We start from the raw sequence: 26,118 nt of genomic DNA, 5'->3' as shown, positions 1-26,118 counted from the left end.
TGCCATCTGTGAACGTCGATTGCCTAAGTACTGCACAACGTTTACTTGATGGCTAGAATGTGCCAAACCAGCCATCCGACCGACCTTGATTCAGTACGGCAAGAGAATTACTGCATGGCGTCAAGGCCCTACCGACTACTTCTACACTGTTTTCTACAGCCTGGATACCCAGCTACGCACCCCTGAAACCCAGAAGGAACACAGCAGGACAATCCGTGACGCTGACATACTGTAGACTGCAGGGAGCGGTGGTGAAGATCACACCTCAAGATTCAGCGGAACAGAAACAACCCACCATGCACCATATATCATCCGATGCGAAACAACGAAGAAATAAAATGGTTCAAATGGCTCTGGGCACTATGGGACTTAACATCTCAGGTCATCAGTCCCCTAGAACTTAGAACTACTTCAACCTAACTAACCTAGGGACATCACACACATCCATGCCCGAGTCAGGATACCAACCTGCGACCGTAGCGGTAGCGTGGTTCCAGACTGAAGCGCCTAGAACCTCTCGGTCACCTTGGCCGACAACGAAGAAAACGTCTCATCACCGAGATATACACCTGCCGCAGCAAGCGCATCACTTGTCTAGATCGTCAATGCCTTTGCAGACCACTACAATGTACTAGAAGCAGCCTACAACACCCGTGCTGTGGAGTTTGCGACACCACAACTCAATCGCATCCTCGCTGGAAACGAAGCACACGAGCTGAGAATGCATGTTCTGTGCGATGAGGTCAACCACGCTGTCAACAAAGGTGTTTTGAATAAGTCCCTTGGTGTAGACGGATTTCAAATAGAATTTTATCGCAAAATCACACCGGGGGTGCCGACATCAAATTACTGCTCCCTAACTCTGCTGAAAGCAGACTATAAAATTTTTACAGGATACCTAGCGACGAATTGCTGTAAGATAATCCCTTGCATTCTGTCCCCAGAACGGGCAACTCCGGACGGCTCAGTTAACATACAAATGGCCACAGGGAAACATCTATGCTATTATGCACTAGGGCGACGTGCAGAATCCGCGCCACGGTGGTTTCCATTGATTTTCACAGCTCAATCGACAAGCTGCGGCGTCGTTTTCTGTTCTCCGTAATGGGCCGAATGGGTTTTCCAGCACCATTTATTGCTGTCGTCCGACCTCTGTACCGCAGTGCTGAATCCCTAAGTCAGTGGCAATGTGGAGGGACCAGTGGCCATACGCCACTCCACAAGGTTAGGCTGTCCACTTGGGTCATTCAATTTAGACACAAGACTGTGCCATAACCTGGTGCCACTCATTAGGAACCTTTCTGGTTCCACTATGTGACAGCACACTTTCGATGTCGTGCGTGTGTCGACTACTTCCTCCTCTTAGCCTGCTCGTGGACCAAAACACATATGGTATTTTATTTTATGCTAACGTACAGAACTTAAAGCATGTCAAAGTTAATCTGGGTGTATATATGATGTCGTCTCCCCTGTGTCGAATTTTATGTTACTAGCAAGAATAACTTATGTTGTAACTATACATAAGTAGTGTTACTACTCAGCAGATTACAAAAATGACAGTCCTTGCACTTTTATTTGACATATATATAACCAGTAAAATTAATATAATTTTATATGACATGTGCAATTGCGTACTACCACTTTCACAGCATTCAGTACATAGCAAAAGTCAACCACATTGAAATTATATTAGCTGAGATGGCTTTAACTATTATTCCTCAACTCGGCTGGACTAGCGATTGACAATGACTTGAAGAGTCAATAACACCACTTAAATATAAAGATATGGATACACTGTGCGCTTTGTCTGGGACAGGATTCGGAGGTGGATAGCTCCAATAAACACAACCCCCTCCTCTTGCTGTTGGACCCACCTTCGAATCCTATCCCAAACGTACCACATTGCGAATCAGCTTCTAGACACTGTTCAGGATATAATGGATGGTGCATCCACATTCTAAAACTTGCTCAGTCCTATCCGGAGTATCTGTAAATAGCTGTCATGCACATCTGTATTATAAACATTACAAAATACAACCTTTCTCGCCATTTGTGACGCTGGTATTTACGAAACAAATCGTAAGTGCATGTCTTCTAACAGAACATCCTGTAAGACTGTAACTTGTCTCTCTCTTTTCTGATACATCGAAACCAATTCAGATAGTGTCTACTTTATAACTAAAGGTTATGAAATATGAAATAACGTAGGACTTGCACTAACACCCATTCTTAAACACTTAGTCATGACGATTGTAACAAAAACAATCATGATTCCATAAGAATAGATGCTGTCAGATTCTTTTAGTTTTATGAGAAAATTCGGTGTAGTTTTGAGAGAACTGTATGCAACCAACATGTAATAGAACCTTAAACCGTATCATCTTCATCTTTGCCTTGGTGTGGTGTGTCGTGTTCCGGAGCCTCGGCTTTGCTCTGCCGTGATAGGTCCGTTTGCCTTTAAATTTCGGAGGGCGCTGCGTTCTGGGGAGAGACCTGCTGACGACGAGAGTATCGAGTGCTGCTGCCGGAGTGTGACGGGGACTTAAGTTTCCGGTTGTTTGGCAGCGCAATGTTGCGGTAAAGGTGGTATAACTTCCTGTGAACGCACGTGATTGCTACGAGCGTGTGTACTCGGGACGGCGGCAGTCTTTCTGGACGGGCTGTGTGATAAGGAAGCTCGGCGTGGCAACTGTTGACGCGGCGTGTCCGCGTTGCTATGGCGGAACTGGGGCGATTGACGTAACTGGAATTGGTGCTGGTTGCAACCTGTCACCGAATGCTTGTCTGCCTTCTGGACTAACGATGAGAATTTCTTGACTTGATGTATCTCACTCAATTTCTACCCGTGTCGTCGGGTGTATTTTGCTCTAAGGTCGTGTGCCATGGTGTTTCGCAATTTTCGTAGGCTCAGGCGTGCCCGAAATCCCGATTCAATGATCTGCTGCTATAATGTCAAGTGTAACTATCACTATAAAAGAGTGTTAACTCTCTGTGCCTTAATAACTGAACCTAAAATATTATCTGTGGTTGAAATTTTATTCTGACCCAAGTGCACTAACGATCTTGTATTTTACAATTTGTTCAGTGGTATTGTTATTTAGTACTGGCCGTCACATTTACTAAGTCGAAGATTTACGAAGGCCAGTGGGCGTCATTAACAGTTCCTGCCTAGATAGGCGTTATATTTTGAATCATGTGTTTCAATGTTTAGTAATTTTTATTTTATGTGTTATAGAGAGTTGCTATCATGCCCTATGTGGACGATTCGCCACGTTGGTGAAGTTTCTAGTTGTTCTGCTGGTCTGTGCCATATTGCTAAAGCAGGCAGTCCTATCACAGCTGATTGTAAATTTTTCCTAGTGGTGAGGAGCACAGGCTGGTTTTAAGTGCTAATTCACTAACTTCAACCATTCTCAAATATTTATTACTACTGATATTCAGGCCCTTCAGGCCGAGTGGCGACGTCACTACCCCTTTTGGTTTTTAATTTTGTCTTGTTAGCTTGTTTCATTAAAAATACCTTGGTAAATGAATTTGTCTTTTTGTCTTTACTGCTCCGTTGGACGAAGTAAATTAACTGTTGGTTTTGCATTCTTGTAGCATTATCAAAACAGCATTTGTGGTTACATTTGATTGGCCCTTCTGGCCGAATGATTGATGTCATTCCTTTCAGTAACTTATTGTATTGCTCAATAATTAATCAAAAGTGTTGGGTCCTTCAGGCTCTGATTATCTCCTTCTGTTGAATCTTAAGGTTGTCATTCTGACATTACAGTTGTGAATGTTCAGCGGCACTTCAGGCCTGGAGTTAAAATTTTTTTATTGTGTTAAGTGACTTTTAATGTTAAATAAAATTAAATTGTGTTTGACACTGTAATCTCTTTTGGGTCATTTGGGTCTACGCTTTCACTTTTCAGTCCCTGCAGCTTTTGAGCTCTGCTTACCTTACGTTTTGGTTAAGTTTTCCCATACCACGACGTATCAAACCTCCTACAAGATTTTACTGCCTCTCTCTCTTTAGATATATACAAAAACAAATAGCATCTGCATGGTGACATCGAGCGTATTACATATACACGTATTGCCCCATGGATAAGGTGGCCATTGGTCGAAGTCACTTGCACAGACCTGTGTAAAGTTTTGTCGACTGTACTAGAGAAAAACCATAGCCAACAGGCTATCAATCGCAAGGGAGGGTTCCTGTATTGTTAATTCTAAAGCAGTTTAATCCACAATCTTATAGGCTGTAACACAACTAAGCAGTGTATGACTACACCTTTCTACGCCACTATACACATTGTTTTTCTACCACTACTTCAAGGTCTGAGCCAGGCGCTAAACCGACATTAATCCATTATCTCTCACAGAAAACTGAACATCGCATGGTGTTAACTACACAGCTACCTCAATACACAAGTTACTCGAAAGAAATCACAGATGCGATGTTTCTCCCTGACGAAAATGTGGACGGCATCACAACACATGGAAACCGGAAGAGTTTGCGGCATTGTAGACTGTTTCCAACAGCTATCTGAAGATGATGACCTATAAAGTTACTCTTATCTTCCACAGCATTAGGGTAGCGGATGTTTTGGAGTTCCATTTCGAAGAGCATTTTCCAGTCATGTACATGATTACGGGCGATATTCGCAACACGCATGAGATAGTAGAAATAAAAGCAGGTACCGTTGCATTACTTGTGGGAAAAGTACATGTACAGTGCATCGCAGCACATGGATTTAGGAGAATTCTACAGCATGCTGGATCACTTTCACACAACCTATCCATTTAATCCCATGCTCCACAGTGACCAGAAGCAGACATCCAGCGTTATTCCAAGGCTCTCTCCACCTCAACTAAGTGGTGTCAGTCAATGATTATGTGGTAATCAACAGCGTACCAGTGGATGGATGGGATGGAAAAGACACCGTCGATATGGGATGATGTTCTGCAATACACACCGCAGTTAACAGTGCGATCAAGTTTAGCAATTTCACAAATTGTTACATGGTTTCAGCGCATGCCAGTTACACAGCAGAATGCTTCCTAATTTCTGTATCATTGCTAAATCGCACCTTCACTACTTTCTACGTACCATATCCTAGATTTCAAATGCAGATGCATGATTGTGCAGTACATCACTCGTCATATCCACCATATACTAGATTGTGAATACAGATCGATAACTGTTCAGTATACCATTCAGTCCAATGGCATACACCAAAGTATTCTATTACTGACAATTCGTGTACGTTATATTCGACAGCCCTATTACCCCACAAATAGCGAAATACACTTCTCACAACTATTCTGTGGAGCATATTTTAATTCATCCTGCTAAAGAGCGGAACATCTTTGATGCAAGTTAAATTACCTATATTTCGCAACACGTGCAACCCCGCCACCTACCCACACCCCTGCCGGCTGGATGATGTCATGTATTATCCTCGGCCTGCACGTAGGTCCCCCCGCGCCTCCTCCTAATCCCCACACCGAACCCACCCCTTGCCCCTCTATCATCTACCGTGTTTCGAATTTTGGTGAGAATTTTGAATTTTGGAGGAATTTCAAAAATGGTGGTAATTTCTTTGTCCTAGGGATGTGCTGACGCCCAACCCCACAAACTACCCTGGAATTTGCGAAAAATCAAAAATAGTAGTGCCCTTTCCGGGACTCGAACACTGGTCCCTCTGTACAGAAATCCCAAGTGCACCAACCGACACATGGAAACTGCCAACATGCAGGAGAGGAAGGTTAGGTTCGTGTAATTTATTTATTTTGGTTGGGAAACTGATGCAAGTATCAGTCCTATTTACGTAATTAATCATAAAGATCGCCTCCAATTACACAACTGTATACACAGCTCTACACAAGGACGGCCAAAAATCGCAATATAGCTCAGACATGGACGATGTGCTACAACTTATATCCCCTATAGAATCAACTTGCGAAGAGTTTTTCGCTATTTGCGGGTTGTAGCACTGTGGAAAATAATGTACAAGTGGTTGAAATCGAGGCTTCGAGACTGGTAATAGGGTATGCATAGTCTCTGAATGTATGACGCTCGGAGTGGTCCCGTGGTCTGAGGCTCCATGTCAGAGACTGTGCGACCCCTGCCGCCAGAGATTTGAGTCCTCCCTTGGGCATGGGTGTATGTGATATTCTTAGCATAAGTTAGTTTTTGTTGGTATAAGCAGTGTGTAAGTCTAGGAATCGATGACCTCAGCAGTTTGTTCCCTCAGGAATTCACACACATTTGAACATGTGTGTAGAACATGTGTGTTGAGCCGTCAGCGGCGGACGGTTGCAGTTCGAATATATAAGTCGCTAAAAGTTCGTCTTTTAATTTCATTGACGGGGGTTCTGTAGGTATGCGGAAGGGAAACTCTCACGTTTCTTGATGCTACGTGCAGTCTACACACGGTCAAATAATGAATAATACATTTCTACGATAAAAAATTACACAAAATCTTCAGTTTCTACATGTCTTGACATGGTGTGGGATGTATCAGAGTTGGAAGGTACAAAAAAATGTAGCGAAGCTGATCTGGTAGCCAATAAGAGGGTATACTTACGGGGGAAAAATATCAGAGCAGCAGCAGAAATCGACTCTGTACACATGTCAAATCCATATTGAAGATCCCTACTCGGTAGAGTGGAACTCAAATGAATGTGTAGAACTGTGCCAGACTTGAGTTTCCATCAAGTGCATCGTTACACGAGTCTGCAGACAAGCTCTCTGATGGGTTTTAGCAGGTCACGGATTTGCCTCCAGACCACGAGTTTCCAGTCTGGGCCACTCTTTGATCCTCATTCTAGGTTAAAGGCAAGTCTTACCGTAGTTTTCATGATCATCCTATCTTAATTGCAGATCGTCGGGAGGAGGGAATTTTTAGTATGCTGATGTCTAGAACATGCAAACAAATGTCATAAAAAATCAAACAACACAGGGTATGATGGCATTTAGAACTTATATATATATATATATATATATATATATATATATATATATATATATATATATATATATGGGTGTCTGTGTGTGTGTGTGTGTGTGTGTGTGTGTGTGTGCACGAAACCTATCGAAAAAGAGGATATAAACTCGGTAAAAATCGAGAAAAACCTGGTATAATTACAACAAATTGATAGGAAATCGTAAAATTGAAGGATATACAGCGAAATATGCAAGAACGGAAAAAATCAACTACACAGATTGACTGAGAAAAGTTAGAGTAAATGTACCATGAAATGCAGGCATTTGAGATGGGTTGGGTGGAATCATACACTCAAGACCTATTAAAGCTTAAAAATTGTACTTTAGGTGTATTTAGCATTAACCCTCCTCATTCTCCTGTACACTATGGGGTCTTTTGTAACACATGCGTCAACAGAGGCGATATAAATATTACACAGAAGCACTGTATTAAAGCGAGCTAAACACGTGGCCCCAGTCCACAAATGTCGTCTCAGACATGCGGTGGAATACAGGCATTACAGAACTACGGTTGGTTCTCACAAGCAATAATGTTCCTGAAGTATTAAGGAGAAAATGTGTTTATCAGACTGAAGCCATTCTCTTGATAGTTCTGTAGGTGAGTTGGTCCGACGCCACGTACATCACCTTCAATGGTGTGAGGGGGGTGTACTCGAGAGACGTGGCGTTAGGACAAAATTGTTATATTATCCCACACTTTAGCAAAACTACCTGACATCAGAACTGGACTTCTTTGTGCAAGAGGAATGCTACCAGAGACATGGTGACGCTACTGTGAACAGCAATAAGACTGTTACATCTCTTTCGGCTACTGATGATGAAGCTTACTCCCTCGTAAGAAGTTGCTACTTCTTCGTGTGCATTTTCGTGCAGAAAGGCTTTGGCGGTACCTCAATGTATCAGCTATTCCAAATTTTCTGTCTTTGTTTTTTTCTCGCTCTATTTTCTAGTGGGACATAGCCACATCCGTCAAAACCGATACTATTACTAATAATAAGTATGGTTGATGCTGGAAGTGTGACTGAAGATACATACATTTTTGACTTGAAAGTACATATAAATCCATTAATTTCCTAAGAGACGGAACACCAGTCGCCTGACTTCATTCTAGTTCGTTTATAAGCAGCTCAAGCGGTGTACATGCACTGGTGATGTCTTCCCAGGACACTATAGTAGTGCAGAAGGAAGTAGTTTTATCAATCCGAAGTTCGTCACCATTACTCTCATGCCGGTACCTTCCTGGTACTGAACCCAGGCAGTGGAATTATACTTCAGAATAGATAGCAATGTTGATTTACGTGAAATGTTTCAAAACCTCAGCTGTCTGGAGCTTTGTCACGTATAAACTACAAATATCTTCTTATCATCATATCACCGCAACACTGTCATATGTATTATACACCGATAAGTCGTGCTACGCTCCTCGACATGCATACATCTGTAGAGATCTTGTTTACTTGGATGGGTGCCTTGGGTAAGATTCGTACTGAACCGTCACAGCTGAACAGCTGTTACAACGCTCTGTTCCTTCACGAGACGTAGAGTGTAGGACCCTCACACTTCTGGTTAGTAGCGGATTAAATTGGCGACTGTGTTGCATGGAGGATTGGTAAAGGATAATGTGGGAGGAATCTGACAAACTCCGATGTCCACGAATGCGAGATTACCCTGTGATGTCCATCGGCAGAGGGAAAGATTGCCAGTCGTAACTGTAAATTCTGCACTATGATCGATGTGCTAAAAATACGTATATAACCTAGTTCCATCAGTATAGGACGCTGTCTGGTGGTCGTAAGTGCATATGACCGAAGGGACGTACTGCACAATCATCTATCGGCATTCGCACTCCAATATATGGTACATGCAAAGTAGTAGAGCGGTGATTTAGCAGTGACAGAGAAACTGGAGATTTTGCGAATTTTTGGCAATGAACTTACGGAACAACTTGTAAAATTCATAAAATTTATCGCACTACCACCAGTAGTGCGTATTACAGTACATCGTCTCATATGAACGGTGTCCTTCCCACCCTATCCATCCACTGGTATACTGTTCATTACCTCATAATGATTGACTGAGACCGCTTTGTTGAGATGAAGAGAGCCTTGTTCCAGTTTCTCCAAGAGGTACGTTTAACATATTGCATGTAGCATCTTGTTCTTCAGAATGAGATTTTCACTCTGCAGCGGAGTGTGCGCTGATATGAAGCTTCCTGGCAGATTAAAACTGTGTGCCGGACCGAGTTCGAATCTCGGTCCAGTACATAGTTTTAATCTGCCAGGAAGTTTCATCTTGTTCTTGTCTTTTGCCTGTCTGTAACAGGTTACTGCAGATTTGAGACAGTATATCAGTGTACTAAAACGATCTGTTTGTGTACCATCAGCGACGAGATAGAATAGGTATCTATGTATGCCTACTTGCGGTGAGGAAAGGTGGGGATGACCCGTGGTAGGGTGAAGTGGAGGGGGGGGGGGTGATGGTAAGACTGCGTCCAAATTGGTTAGTTCATAACCACCCATCAAGGACACAGCTGAAACTCCGGCCCCTCTGCAATCTTCTGGGATCGGCTTTTGCGTTAGTTGCGTTTTTACGATAATTTTCTTGCCAGTACATATGATGTATTACGACCCTTTAATTACGATTGCTGTTTCTTTTTCATTACGATTTCGATGTGTAATTAGAACAGTGAAGCATTATCCATCAGTTGCGGTAGCATGTGTTGGGCTCGATTACCTATGCTGCAGGGTGAATGTCGAACAATGCAGGGTGAGGAGTCTGTAGCGATCTCTGACATCAAACAGCGACAGACAAAGTCCTCAGCTGTACGCTAGCTGATAACACACTTACTGCACTTCTCTCTGTCCTACACCACCATAGTTCCTGCCAGAAATATAGTACTCTCCACTTCAGCCTTTACACTCCATCTTCTAGGTGAAGGACAGAACCCGTCTACATCTGCCATTACTTTCGAGTTATACTCTGAAATTTTTTCCCAGCAGGATAACACCAGTTGTATGATATCGTCAATTTTTGAGTTATGTTGCGATATTTGGCCCTCCATGTGTGCTCTAAGTATAGAAGTGTGTAATTGGGGCCGATCCTTATAATTAATTAAGTAATTTGGACCGATCTTTACTTCAGTTTCCCAACCAAAATAAATAAAGTAAACCAACGTAAGCTTCCTGTCCTGCATGTGGGCAGTTTCCATCTACTGGGAGGGGGAGGGGGGGGGCTGCACTTGGGATTTCCGTCGAGGGATCGTGGTTAGAGTCCCGGAAAAGGCAAAGCCGTTTTTGATTTCCAGCCATATCCCGAGTGGTGGGTGGGGTAGGATGTCAGCACAGCCCTGGTATAATGATTCTCAGCATGTCTGAAATTTCCGCCAAAATTAGAAATTCGCGTCAATAAAAAAGGTGGGGATGGGGATGGGGACGGGGATGGGGAGGGGGCGGTGATCAAGGTGCACGCTGAGGAGAACACATGACTATCAGGAGTTGGGGGTGGATGGGAAGAGTGGGTGGGCAAGAGGCATGGGTTTCTAATCAATTTCATTACTTTGCATATCATCAGGGTGTGGGGGGAGGGTAGCTGGGAGGTGTGGGTGTGGGCGTTGTGCGGGGATTATTAATTGATCAGTTTAATTAATTTGCGTATCAATTTTACATCGAAAGTCTAAATGGTTCACATGGCTCTGAGCACTTTGCGACTTAACTTATGAGGTCATCAGTCGCCTAGAACTTAGAACTAATTAAACCTAACTAACCTAAGGACAACACACACACATCCATGCCCGAGGCAGGATTCGAACCTGCGACCGTAGCAGTCGCTCGGTTCCAGACTGTAGCGCCCAGAACCGCACGGCCACTCCGGCCGGCATCAAAAGTCTCCTAGCAGCCCTATCTACCTACTACTGCAGGAGACCAGGAGTAAAACGGATGAATAGCCAACGACTAGGTAACAGTCTAAGAATCGCGACGCTTAATGTCAGAAATCCGGATATGGTAAGGAAGCTATAAAATCTAAAAATGGAAATGCTACGGCTGAATGTAGGTATAGTGGATGTCACTGAAGTGAAATCGAAAAAAGGCAAGTATTTATGGTCAGATGGGTATAGGGTAAAATCAACAGCAGCAGAGAATGGTATAATGGGATTAGAGTTCGTTACGAATAGGGAGGTGAGGCAGTGAGTGAGTGACTGAACAGTTCAGTGGTAGGGCTGTTCTCATCAAAATCGACAGCAAACCAACACACACAATAATAGCTCAGGTATAGGTGCCGACGACGCAAGAAGATGAAGAAATCACGAAACTAGTTATATGAGGATACAGAACGGGTAATGCAATACATAAGGGAAATAAAATTCTAATAATGGTGGAAGATTTGAATGGGATTAGAAGAGAAGGAGTAAAGCACAAAGAGGTGCGTGGGGATATGGGCTTGGTAGTTGGAGTGAGAGACTAGAAAGACTGGGTTCTGCAATTTCGGTCAGTAATGACGAATAGTCTGTAAAACAATCGGAAATAGAGAAGGCATACTTGGATAAGACCGGAAGAACTTTCGGTTAGGTTATTTCAAGATTAGGCAGAGATTCAGAAATCAGATATTGGATTATAAGGTGTGCCCAGGAGTACAGATGGATTCAAATCACTATTTAGTGATGAAGAAGAGCATATGTTAAAGAATGAAAAGATACGCTTGAAGTTTTCTGAGGCTATATATCCTGTGATAATGAATAGTCCTGAAGGCAGTTCAGTTGAAGGGAAATGAAAATCCTGATCGTAAACGTAATTGTATAACATAGTTCAAATTGGCGCAATTTTGAAATATGGGATGGTTTTTATCACATAATTCTGTAATACGTATTTCAAAACTTCATGATCAGAAACAAGCCGTGGACTAAAGTGTACCTAGGAGTATGCATATTATTGATTCATATACAGAATTTTCAGTTAGTGTCATACCTACATTTAAGTCAGACTTTAGGAAAAGGCTTATGAAAGTGAACACATAGGTTGAATACAATACAGATCTCTTCTCATGTGGGCATATTTGACAGTGCCCTTCTCTGTTCGAAGAGAACCAGGGCCAAACTGACTGGCAATTAGCTAGCATGAATTAAAGGAAGGTCAACAGGTGGCGCTAACATTGACCACAGAAATGAAATCAAATCTCTTCGAATAGACAACGGCACTGTCAAATGAACCTACGTGACATAAGAACTATATTACATTCAGTCTATGTGCTCATTTTCGTGAGTCTTTCACTAATGTTTGACATAATGTAAGTATGATATTAAATAAAAATTCTGTACGTGCACCAATAATATCCATACTTACGTTAGTATGTATTTGATATCGCTAATTCCTTTGTACACTTTATCCTACAGCTTTCGTCTCATTACGAAATTTTGAAACGCGAAGGCTTAATAAATAACAATGTGACCAAGATCTCTCCATATTTCCCAGTCGTGCCAAATATGAATTTTCGCCTCCCTCTACCATGGATGTATTTCTCCGTCAAGTAATGGGACACTGCAGGTTTGTACGTGTTTCCACGTAAGAATCATACTCCTGTAAAATGTAGTTGTTCATATGGAATTAAAAACTTTACTCCTATACGTAAGTTAACATTTACCTTAAGTTTCTGCCTTAATTTATGTCAAAGGTGTGGAAACGGCGTAAAGGGATACAGCTACAAACAGGCACTAGTGCCTGCTGGAAAGTAATGCCTCCGAATTTTGAATGTGAAAAATGTTGAAACAGTTTGAATAAAACAAACTTTATTAACAGTCTTCGTCTTTCTTCTTCACGTATAAGTATTTATTTCTCGGTAAAAAGCTTTCTGTACTCAATTCCGCATACATACTTCTTTATTTTCGACAACCGATTTCACAGGCTTTGCTGCTCTTCAAAAATGTTTGTTGTAAAACGTGTTCATTGTGAGCTGATACCTGACGCCAAGTTGACTTACTAGTTGGTAAAATGTAACACATTATGCGAAGGTTTGTCAAAAATGAAACGTTTAAAATCAAATAGCAAAGCACCTTGTGCACATTGTCATGTCCGTATATGGAGCGCTCACAGATAGTTGTTAAGCCTCAAAAAATGCAATATGCGATGAAATATACAGTGACACTTCTGTTTACGTTAGCTAGACATGAATGGAGCACATTCCTCAGCTTTGTTTTCTGACGGAGCTATTGACTGTGAAAGCAGGTTTATATTTACACAATACTGCCATGAGTGGATGTGGTACCTAAGATTCTTTCCTCGTCTGAAGTGACGTCTAGCGCTTTTCCCTGTTCTGTCTCTGAATGAGTCTAATACTAACTTCTTTTTTACAAGAAACAAAGCAAACCATGGTTTTTGTTTTATTGATAAGCTAATCCTCATTCCGTTCTGTTCCTCCTCCTAAATATATAATACAGACTCACAATGCAAACACACTGTGTAAATTATATACTGCATCGGTTGATTCAGACTTCACCTTAATTACGTTTGTCTAGTTTCTCTGCTTGTGTCACTATTAGTCTATAAACTCGCCTTTCCGCAGTTACTCCATTCTTCACTCCAGTGATTCTAACGGCACGTGTATTGTTTGTTGGTTAAGATCATATCAAGGAAACGTATACCACCTAGAAGGAAAGATTATAAAACAAAGCTGAATCAAAAACGGTACAACTACAAGTTTCATTAATGAAGATCTGGCATTCTTCGATAAATGATCTAAACTACTCCATAAGAATGAAACTGTATAAATGTGCAAGTTCTGTAAAATGTGCATTTGTTGAATTGCATGGAAGTGAAACGTGGAGTGTAGCTTCACTAAAAAGTAGAAACTGCAAATTTTTTAAGTGTAGTATAATAAAAAGAATGCTGGATGGAGTTGTAGTAGAAAAAATAATTAGTGACGAACAACCCATGCTAGAAAATGAAATCAAGTTACCAAGTATCTACTATGGCATCCAAGTACTGTTGATAGAAGGAGCTGTAGTAAAGTGGAAACCTTGTGGCAATAGACAGAGATTTGTGTATCTAAAACAGATTCCATATCAAAAACACTATTAACATTAGTGCACTAAGATAGTTACACTGGAGAAACGGGGAACGAGGTCAAATGGATTGTACCTGAACTTCTTTCGTCCTGATGACGCCTTAGACCAAACAAAGTTCAACATTTACTGGAATATGGTGGAGGATGTTTGATAATGGCTACGAAAATCAATTACAGTCACAGTACATAACGAAATTATTGAAAAGAAAATGGCTCAAATTAAGACTCAAAGCAAAAACTACTTTACGAGATTACATATTTAACAATCAATAAGATAACGGCGGGAAAGACATACACAGAAGAGAAAAACAGCTCGGAATATTTTGGTAAACTAAATAGATATTTTTCAGACATAGCTTTCCATATATCTGCAAAGGATAGCTTATAATGAATCTGTACGACCAGTTCTGGCAGTAAAACGTTTATTGCGAAAACCACATAAAAAATGGGCGGTTCTCGGACATCAGTGGAATGCGATACTTACTGGAAATTACTGTTGGTGGCTCGCAATAATATGCTAACGTGCTGAAGCACACTGTAGGTGTTGCACTAAAATTGTGCCACGTTTCTTCGAATGCGAGCCACAAATCGGACTTAAACTATGTCACTTCTCTTCGAATGCCTGCTGGTATGCAAACAAAACGATAAAAACATGTTTTATAGCACTCTCTCTGCGATAACTGGAAACCACAGTGTCGATTGCAGGACTGATTACAGCTGCAGTTTCATCCACTCTTAGAAACTATGCAACTCTCTCCGTTCGGCCGCGCTAGCTCCGATGTCTCATGAATCCTGTTGGGACTAATGGTACTACAATCCTCGCAGCACCGCGGGTTAGAGTCAAGGATGAAAACAACACTGGGTCACCAATATCCCCAACACACCATCACAGCTCTTGCCGGTCAATCAAAAGTCAGAGCTGGAAGGCCAATCGAAAAGTGCTATGTTTCCCCTACGAATATTTGTTTTTAGCCCATTGACGATTTATAGCAGAAACAAGGCGCCCTTGGTAAGACTTCATACAATTAAATCTCAGTTAATGATCACAGGCAGTAACAGCCTTCAGGAGGTGGAAGTATTAACATAAACAGTAACACGGTTAAGTGCTCAGTGTGGCTAATTGGTTGAACGCATCAAGTTAAGTAACCGCAGAAAGTATGTTCGCATCATGTTATATCGAAATTTTGTTTTTCTGCTTCTGGTTTGTAGCAAATTCTGGAATCAGGAATGACACCTATATTCTTCATTGTCACAAACATTTGGCCCTTTTATCCCAATATGTGGTGCAATCTGAGAGAGTGGTTACGAAGATAAATTGAGGGGACCATGGTAGCCAACACTGAGGGTTTCAACACAAAAGTTATAGGTACATTCTGCAGCAGAAAACAGCAATGTAAGGACTTCATTTTCGTAACTATTACTTTTCATTTTAATACATCTTTTGTGAACTTGTTTTGCTTTTATTTTTGTCACATCTTAGCAAACTCGTAAAATTTTTCACATACCACCACTAGGAACCGCTAGCTACGAGACGACACAAAATTATCATTAACGGCGTAATTCCGACAGTAACGAACAGGAAATGTAATTCTACCGCAACATGCAGTCAGCCACATGCTTGGTGGATGGACCAAGGCACTCTTTTCTGAATTCAGTGACTTAATGATAGACCATGATGAAGACGGGTACATAACGTTAGGAGACTTTCATGGTCAACATGGACGCGGATGCAAGTAAAAGACCAGAGGAGCCTTTATCCAGAAGTAGATACCAAGCGGCTTATGATCATGAAGAGGATGAAAGACAGTGGAAGATGAGTAGAAATAGTGTTACCAGACAAAGACAGGAATATGGGAAAGTACTGATTAGTGTGTTTCATGGTGTGGGCATGTAAATTTGAAATGATTAATACAATGTGGAAAGTGCTCGAAAATGCAACGAAACAATTCAAGAGACATGCTAAGAAGAATGGAGCAATCCGCCTCACGTAGAGAACCCTCACTGCTTCAACAAAAATTACTTTTCTGTTCTCATACTTTACAGGAATATATTTTCTCTGACATTTTAATATATTGCCTAAAGTCATTTCCTACTGAGTACTATATCACATAACTGTTTAACAATCATGTTGAAGCTAGGTTTTATTTATTTTTCACCGTATTGGTGTGGCACTCCATCTCCTTTATGCTCAAAAATGGTTCAAATGGATCTAAGCACATGGGACTTAACATCTCAGGTCATAAGACCCCTAGACGTAGAACTACTTAAACCTAACTAACCTAAGGATATCACACACATCCATGCCCGAAGCAGGATTCCAACCTGCGAGCGTAGCAGCAGCGCTGTTCCGGACTGAAGCGCCTAGAACCACACGGCCACAGCGGCACTCCTTTATGCAGTTGGTAGAGTAACAAGATGGGTGATTGAGCTATCCTGCATAAGTAGAGAAAACACTTAGCAGAGGTTCTGTCGCTGTCCCATATCACATGCTTCAACTGTTTTCCACTCCAGCTTCCCAACGCTAAGGTACACTTCACAGACAGACGCTGTTCTTTCACTGATTCTCGAAAATAATGGCAACGAGAAATATGTGGCTCTCATAGAGCTGCAATGCGCTTTTTGTATTTCCTTTATGTCACCCATAACCAACAGGACATTGACAAAAATAGTCATAAACAAATGTGCACCTCGATAGCCGATCGAAGCATTTTCTGCAGTTCTTTTAACGGACAGACGTGTCACAATCGTGATGCTTGCTGCAGTTGTTCCTGAAATAGTGTCTTTTTCCACTGTACATCACCCCGCCATCTGGCTTCTTATTTACTATTCTAACAATCGTCTTCATAGTTTCAACAAAATCAATGCGCGGACAGTAACAAATATGGTTTACATGTGATGGAGTATATGGTCTAACCTCTAGTTCTATGCTATGAAATTTTGGTTATGGCAGACTGAAACTGCATGAAACTGGAATGAATGCTAAATTTTTACACACAAGGCACTCGTAATATGTTAACCATTCAGCTGGTAACTGCGTTACTCAAGCAGTTCGAGATCACGATTAGTGGATTATATTGTACCTATCCACAGCTTTCCTACAGGAAAAACGTGAAATTAGGTGATGAAAGTACAGTGGTTTGCGCCTGCAAAGGTTATGCATCTATACACATAAGCATGGTTTGTTACAGAATGAGATTTTCACTCTGCAGCGGAGTGTGCGCTGATATGAAACTTCCTGGCAGATTAACTCGGGACCTTTGCCTTTCGCGAGCAAGTGCTCCACCATTTTTTTTTTTTTAGGGCCTCCCTTCTCCCCTCACAGCCCTTCCAAACGCTCACCTTGTTTTGCCTTCTTCGGCTAGCTTCTTTGCTTTTGTCGTTTTTATTATTATTATTATTAAGAGTACATCCTTCTACCAACTTTTTTATGTTTTTGATGCCAAATCCTCATTTTTCTTACTTTTTGCGAGTGCTCAGCCACTTTTTTCTTTTTTGTATTATTTTATTTTATTTTCTTTTCTTTTATTTCGGCTTCTTATTTTGTTTTCTGTAAGCTGGATGCCTAAATTACCTTAGCTAACATAAATGAGAATGAATTTTTCTTCTTAATATTAATTAAAGGTAATGAATCTTCCTCTTGCTAATGGAAAGACAAGTATATTAAAATAAACTGAGACCGTGAAGTCTCTCATCTTCATAAGGAAAACATAAAATCTTGCATCCCTTTGAAAAACGTTTTTTAGAACTGAAAACTTCCCTGCGTATGGCATAAGACGATTAAAAAAATAAAATACATAAAATTTGATGTCTAATTTCTTCATGAGGATGCAGTCCGGTGCGTTTTGCCACGGACTTGATTTCTTTTCTGTAGTGTCTCGTGAAAGGATCGAAGACATTCCGGTTTCAGTTATTTGTAATCGTGCAAGGCTGACATCTCTGAATTCCGTACCAATCGTAATCTGTTATTGTTCTCTGTATAATTTTATTCCATGATTATATTTAGGAAGCATGCGTATTTTTTTTGTAGTCTTTTGTCCGCATGAGATGATGGTGCTGAGTCGTTAGGTACACCCAGTAATCTTCTTTGCTTTTATTTTCTGCCTTCAAGATATAGTGCACTGTGTGAACTTTTAGCCAGTGAACAGCATTTCTTTTCGTATTAGGATATGGCACTGCGTCTGGAGTCAGAAAATCTGCGGCGGCGAAAACTGTTGGAGATGTTCTGTTAACGGTCGCTAGTTTCTGCTTAACTATATGCCATATGTCTCTTACTCTTTCACACACGAATCTGTGTTCTTCAGTGTCAAGAAGGTTGCATGACGCGCACAAGGGCGAATTTGTGAGATGTATAGCATGCAATTTGGAATTAGTTGATATTTTCCTGTTGACTGCATTATACCAAGTAGCTTTCACCTTAGAGGGTAAGTTCCGATCGTGGATATTTTTCCAAATTTCAGACCAGTCATTTTTGGGGTATTTTCTTTCAATAATATTTCCTTCCTTAGCCTCCATCAAATATGTATAGATGTCCTTTACTCTCTTCAACTGCTGTTCTGAGAGCCTCGACGAGATATAATTGTACTCAACGAGAAAAGTTTTTAGGTGACAAAGACCAGCTGGTATATGCTTCACATCTATTGGCGGCTGCATGCTTGCTGGAGCAATTTCATTCAGCAAGTGGGCCGTTAAGCTGTCGGGCATCTGTTTCCATTGCTTGCACATTCGACACACACATAACGCTCGTGACCTGTAACTGACATCAACAAGGTTTAAGCCTCCTTTCCTTGTTGGGAGTGTTAGTGTATTGAACTGCACTTTGAAAATGTTGCCTTGGCATACAAAACTTCCTATTGCGGATAAAATTCTTCTGGCTGTTTCTAATGGCATCGGGAAAGTTTGGACAACATAGTTAAGTTTGGATGTTATATACACATTTACTAGTTTGGTTTTCTGTATCTCGTCCAGTTGCCTCATACTGTTTCCTTGTACAGATGCTCGTATGTTTGCAAGTAGGTTTTTATAATTGACGGCAATTGTGTGTTGGATGTTGCTCCTAAATTCAATACCCAAACATTTCAATGTGGATACTTCCGTCAATGGTCCCCGATTTTGCATGCATATTCCTCTGCCTAGGTTCATGATGCCTGACTTCCTTTTATTTAGTTTGGTGCCAGAAGCAAGTTTATATGTGTTTACAATCTGAAGAGCTTTCGCCACTTCATCTTCATTTATAACCAGGACGCCCACATCATCTGCGTAGGCGTTGCACACTATTTTCTTGCCGTTTATACACAATCCTTGCAGGTGCTGCGTGAGTGTCGCGAGGAGAGGTTCTATTGCTATTGCGAAAAGGGCCATTGACATTGGGCACCCTTGACGTACGGATCCAGTCAATTCAATCTCTCTACTTAGTTGTCCGTTTATCATTATTCGTGCTACACTGTTTTTCAAAATTTGTTGAATAATCCTCAGGAATCGTGGTGGGAATCCCATTACTTCCATGATACCAAGGAGATACTTATGATCTACTCTGTCAAACGCCTTCTTGAAGTCTAATGACACTAAAGCACATTTTATTCGGCATTCATTTGCGGTTGATATTATATCCCTATATTCGCATATATTCTGATAGATGTTTCTGTCTTTGCCTACACATGTTTGGTACGTGCCAGTTACAGAGTTAATAACCATTTTTATTCTTCTTGCTAATACGCGGCCATAATTTTGTAATCACTGTTGAGTAATGTTACTGGGCGAAGGTTTTCTATTGCTTTGCTAAGTGAGTTTTTAGGAATTAGAACTATGATCCCTTCAGGAAATTCCTTGGGACCGGTAACAGTGCCATTCATGATTTCGTTGTACATACATAGCAACTTGCTTTTCATTTGTGGCCAGAACACTTGGTAGAATTCCACGGGGATACCATCAGGTCCTGGAGACTTATTTTTAGGACCCTGTGCTATTGCGTCTTTCAATTCGACCTCTTCTATTTCAGCCATGAGATTTTCTACTTGCTCTGTAATAATTCGTCCTGATACGTTTCTAACAAGATCACGCCGCGCCTCGTCGACGGTAGGTTTGGTGGACATCATATCTGAGATATATTTATGAACAGCGTTTCCAATTTCATGCTGTTTTGTGTGCCTGGTCCCATCAGGTAACTTAACTTCTGTCAGTATTTTTCTGTTTCCTCTCTTATTCTCACGCATTACATGGTACATAGCTGTTTCTTCCCCTTCTACAACGTTGTGTATTCTCGCTCTGACTTTAAAACCTTCTGACTGTCGCCGCTTCAGTGCTAAAAGTTTTGCTTTAACTTTCTGAATCCGGCTAAAGTTCTCCATTAATCGTGTGTCCAAGGTGTACAGGTCTCTAAGGCAGCTAAAATACAATTCAGTCGTCTATTTAATCCATAAACTTTTATGTCGTGAGTAATCGATCAGCATTCTTCTTATTTTAGGCTTCGCACATTGTAACCATCAAGCTATGGCAGAACTGTATAGCGGGAATCGTTTCTCGCATTCTTGCCACACATTAGTAAATGCTACGCGACATTCCTCATCTTGTAGATGTGTAATGTTGAGTTTTCATATGCCCCTTGCTCGGTAAGTCTCTTGTTTTTTTTCCAAATTTACTGTGGTGATGTACGCGGCGTGGTCAGTAAACATAGTGGGCCAGACCTCAGACTGGAGTACATGGTTCTTGAGGTTGGACGAGACGTACCCAGGTATCGGTTGACTGCATTTGGTGGACTATTCTTTCCAGTTTGAAGGACTTGTTGAAATTCGGTGTCTGGTCTTTCGGGCTAAGTACAGAATTAACATCGCCGGCTAGGATTATATAATCTTGACGTGTACCGAAAAGATGAATGATTTCACTTTTAAAAAAATCCGCTCTAGCACGCCTGTTATTGTTGCCTGACGGTGCATAAACGTTGATGATGCGGGCGTTATTAACAGTCACTGCAACCCCTCTGCTGTTTTCAAGTTTTGCTATTTGTGTGACACGGATGCCTTCTTTCGTGAGAATTGCGGTTCCCAGCTCTGCACCGATACCGGGATTTATTATGGCGTTGTATCCACATATGTTTTCTAATTTAATATCTGTTACTTCCTGTAACAGTAGTATATCAACGTCAGCGGCGTATAGAAAGTCTTGCAAATGTTGTAAATGCAGGGAGGAGCGAATCTTATTAATGTTCATCGTAGCGATTTTGTAGGCTTGTGCTGCGTTCATATTGTCCTATTCATTACCGAAGTCAATATTCGTCATAAGAAGTGCTGTCGGCGGAATATCCTTTTTCACATGTATGTTCCGGCAATGATGTATCCGTCGTGTTCAGTTGATCTCTTGGGGCAGGAGTCTGTTCCGTTCCTCCAGTTTCATTCAATTCTTCATCTTGATTAATTTCATCCGATTCATCAGCCCAGGTTTTACGTTGATTAGCTTTCGATGTCTCTTTTCCTGCATTTCTAGTATCAGGGAAAACCTTGTCTGCATCTAAATTTGCTAGCAGCTTCAACCTCTCGTGTGACGAATGGTCCGTTGACATGGGGCATGGTGTATTTGATTTGGCTTGCAAGGGATCAGGTGCCTGCATAGTCAGAACCGGATTACTATGTTGTTCTTCATGCAGTTTGTTGCTAATCTGCTTTGCTTTTTCTCGCAAAGGCGGTGCCAGTTGTTCAGCGCCCTTATGAGCTAGTCTCCTCTTTTTATGTTTCCTTGGAGGACTGACTCTTGGGGAGGTTTCATCGTTTTCCATTACCTCTTGGGTTTCTTGCGCTCGGTCCTGTTCGCTGGCAAGTGATGGATTGGTTTCCTTGTGGTTTTCTGGAGACTGCTCATTCTGAAGGACTATAACCGCTTCAGGAGTTTGTTCTATTTAACTTCCATTATCACTTCATTGTTGCGAGCTGCATCATCCTGAGTAGCGTCCCGAGTAGCGTCAGGAGCGCCACGCGTATGGAGTTGTCCAGCGGCTGCCGCTACATAAGTTAAAGGCAATGTTGACATGGCTGGGGGTCTCACTGCTTCGCCCGCAGGTAGCTGGGCCGCTCGGCGTTGTATACACTGCGAGCGGACATGGCCTGAACCGCCGCAAGACGCACAGGTTCTTGGCTGCCCATCATATATTACTATAGCCCGATAACCACAAACATTTATATACGAGGGTATGTGCTTGTGTAAGTCAACTCGCAGTTGCCTGATACCATTCAAGACGGGGAACTTGTGAGCAGGAGACCACTTTTCTGCAAAATTGCTAATTATTCTCCCATAAGGAGCTATCACGGAATTGATCAGCTCAGCGGTGATTTCAAATGGTAGCTCAAAGATACGGACAGTCCTTAATCCAAAGCCAGCATGCGTAACACGAACTTCACTAACATTGCCATCTTGATGTTTGAACTTAAATGTTCCGCCACTAGATTAAACAATTTTGTCACACAATTCCGTGTTTTTAAGCTTGAAATACACAATGCTACTCACAATTGAAAGGTGAATACCTATAATATCCTCAAACAAAATTTTCACAACTTCCTCTAACCATGTCTCAGTTTCGAACGAATTCGGTCTCTGCCCTTTCTGGTCAAAAACAAATTTCAATGTGTCTCTTCTATTAGGCTGATCCATCTCTCCTTCTAATACGAATCCATCAAGAGTCTCAAATAACGCAGGTAACTACTGCAACAGACGCTTGACTTACCGAGCGGAGCGCAGCAGACCGCAGCGCACAGCACACGCCGGAGGTCCGCACACCACGGCCGCCAAAGGCCGACTGTCATCTGAGCTACCGAAGCACGACTCACGCGCAGTACTCACAGCTTTACTTCTGGCAGTATCTCGTCTCCTACCTTCCTAACTTTACAGAAGCTCTCCTGCGAACATTGCAGAACTAGCACTCCTGAAAGAAAGGATACAGCGGAGACATGGCTTAGCCACAGCCTGGGGTATGTTTCCAGCTGAGATTTTCACTCTGCAGCGGAGTGTGAGCTAATATGAAAATTCCTGGCAGATTAAAACTGTGTACCCTACCGAGACTCGAACTCGGGACCTTTGCCCGCGAAAGGCACACAGTTTTAATCTGCCAGGAAGTTTCATGGTTTGTTACATTACGTTCGTTTGCTTCCTGTCTCTATTCCACATCACATGAATTCTCTCTCGTCCACAAGCAAGATTTGGAGCTGCTTCAGGAGCAGAGTCACCATCTGTGCTTCACAACACTCTCGCTTTTTCGTTTAATATATGTCGTATTTGCTTTATGCCTTTCGCAATGAACACAACTGTTACAGAAGTCCTTCACAGTACGTCTGCTAACACGAAAATTCACACTAAATGCTCAACTCGCAGCCAGAAGTGCATGTGACAGTTAAAATTGTCACAATGATGCTATTGGCTGTCGAATTCCAGAGTGCACATCAGCTTCATACTAAGCATATTCCCCAGCACCTGCATTCTTATATGCACAACACCGTAAAAACTGCTAATAGTTATAAATACACAAGGTCATTTACAAATTTCTGCACACAGTAGGATAGAATTAAAGAAAATAATTTACTTTACAATATAGCTTTACAGGCTTTCATTGTAATATTCATTCTTGCTCATGAAATCTTCCCAACATTTTTCTGTATTCCGCATAGGACAGTTGCATTGTTGGCTGTCTGATTACATGAGTCACCTCACTTGAAGCTTCATCAGCCATACCAAAACGTTTTCCACGTTGTTGTTCCTTCAATTTGGGAAAGAAATCAAAATCTGGTGGGCTCATATCACAACAGTAAGGCGGATGGGAAACTGCTTCTCATCCATACTTGTCGCGCATATCTCACATTGGTAGGGAAATATGCAGTTTTGCATTGTCCAGCAAAATGAGGGCACCAGCTCAAGTTTGTCATGCCGTCTTTGAAGTTTCGGGCGCAAAACATTTTGCGAAACAGCAATAGTTACACGCGGCCCCTGGGCCAGTATTTGTAGCTATGAATGCATTCATGTCATACATAAAGATCATCTTCAGTTTCACCTTTGAGTTTCTAAGGAGTGGAGGGTCGGAATTTTTCCATTGTGATGACTGAGACTTCAGTTATGGCTCAGAATCTCATATCCAGATCTCAGCAACTACAACAACCCTTTTTAGAAACTTTTCTCCAACTATTTGTTAAGGTTGAAGCAATTCTGTAGAGGCTCTTTTGCGACCTGCTTTCTGCACTTCACTCAGACCATGCGGAAGCCGTCTGGCAGCAACTTTTCTCATCTTTTACTTCAGTTATGAATCTGTAAACTGAGTGACAGACATTCTAGCTACATATGCAATTCACTTAAATGTTTCTCGTCGGTCCTCTCTCAAAATGTCATCTACAATAAAGTGAGAGGTACAGTCTGTGGTAGTTGACGGTCTTCCACTTCGTGGCCTCTCTTCAGTGCTTAACCGAGCATTACGGAAACGAGTAGACAGCCGTGGTATGTGCTACAACCCACGCACTTCTCTAATGTCGTGAATTTCCTTTGCGGTTTTTCAGCCTAGGGATTCGGTTTTGATGTAGAAACGCTCGTCACTAAGTATAATAGACCTGACCCAGTTTCAGCATCCATTTTAAAATCTAAATTACTCCGGATACAACCCCCACTCGAACCAGTAGAATGATATACTACCGTTACACTAGAAGTCCCGCTCACAACTGACTTGAATTTCAACTTGATCACGCCAACGTAAGGGTCACGAATGCGCAGTGTAGGACTTTTGAAATGACCCTTGTAGCTTCCTAACAATGGGCCGAAATTACGGCTCTAAGATACATAATACTCAAAAAAATAAGTTATATTTTATTAATACAATTGAAATATTGTATCTAGTGACGATGTGGGAGAAGGTGCCAGTCCACAGAAAACATAACACATTGTGCGGTGTGGGGTACTGCATTCTCAGCTGCGCACTATTCGTAGGTGCCTCTGGCTGGCATCACAGCAGGTCGTGGCTGTGCAACGTGCGGTGTTCCTGGCACCGGAGGGCAGCCAGCGTCTCGTGAAAGTCGATTCAAGCAACTATACTTCAAATATGGGCTCTATCAATGGATTTCTATGCAGCGACTACGTTTAGAAAATGCAGTGACTTTGTGGCGGATTGTATGATTGAGGATGGTGGTGGGGGAAGCTGACTTTGAAAGGATAGTCGGTGCTGGTCTGAAGTAGGGCTTCTGTTGTTTGGCAGGCGAAAATCGAACTGTGGGTAACTTATTCAGACGGGACGGTGGAACATTTACTTGGGCTTGGCGTATGAGCATCCTAAAGGAACCTTTGTCAGCATTAGATGGGGGTCTGCTTCCTGCCAGACAGTTCCGATCATTAGGCTTAAGGACAGCCTGTGGATTACCCCCTGTTGCTTTATAAACGGCACTTCACTGTGGAAACGCCCGATTTGTTTGCAACCTCTATTACCTGGGCCGAATTCATACACCCACACTCTGAAATTACGGCGAGCATTTATTCTTCATTGTGTTGTTATGTGATCGTTTGGTCTGTGTTGATATCCGTCCGCGTTACCGAATTTTGTAAGAAGCACAGTAGAATCAGTGAACTAATAACGTCAGATTGTTTATTAAGGAGTTTTCTAGTGATTGTAATTGATCTTGTGTCCGTCACGATAGCTGAGTGGTCAGCGTGACGGAATGCCGTCCTACGCGCCCGTGTTCGATTCCCGAATGGGTCGGGGATTTTCTCCGCTCAGGGGCTGGGTCTTGTGTTGCCTTCATCATTCCATCCCCAACCAGCTCGCAGGTTGCCCAGTGTGGCGTCGAACGTACACTGTTTGACATAAAACTCGACCGGCGGCCGGCCAAGGCAGAGGCTACGTCCGGGCCGATCGCGACATGGGACAAATAAACTGGTCAACTCGCTATTTCTCAAAGTCCGGCAATATGCCCAATCTGGCAACACTGTAGACTGCGGCACTTCCTGGAGGAAGTCTTGTCACATATAAGAAAATCTATGCGCTCTTCACGCCCGTGGAATAGCGGTACCGTGCGTTGTTCTTGTCTGCAGTGTCTGAGGTTCGAAACTAGATGACGCAAAAT

This window comes from Schistocerca cancellata, chromosome 1 (genome assembly GCF_023864275.1).
Source record: "Schistocerca cancellata isolate TAMUIC-IGC-003103 chromosome 1, iqSchCanc2.1, whole genome shotgun sequence".
NCBI classification, from domain to species: Eukaryota; Metazoa; Arthropoda; class Insecta; order Orthoptera; family Acrididae; genus Schistocerca; species Schistocerca cancellata.
This window is presented reverse-complemented; position numbering follows the sequence as displayed.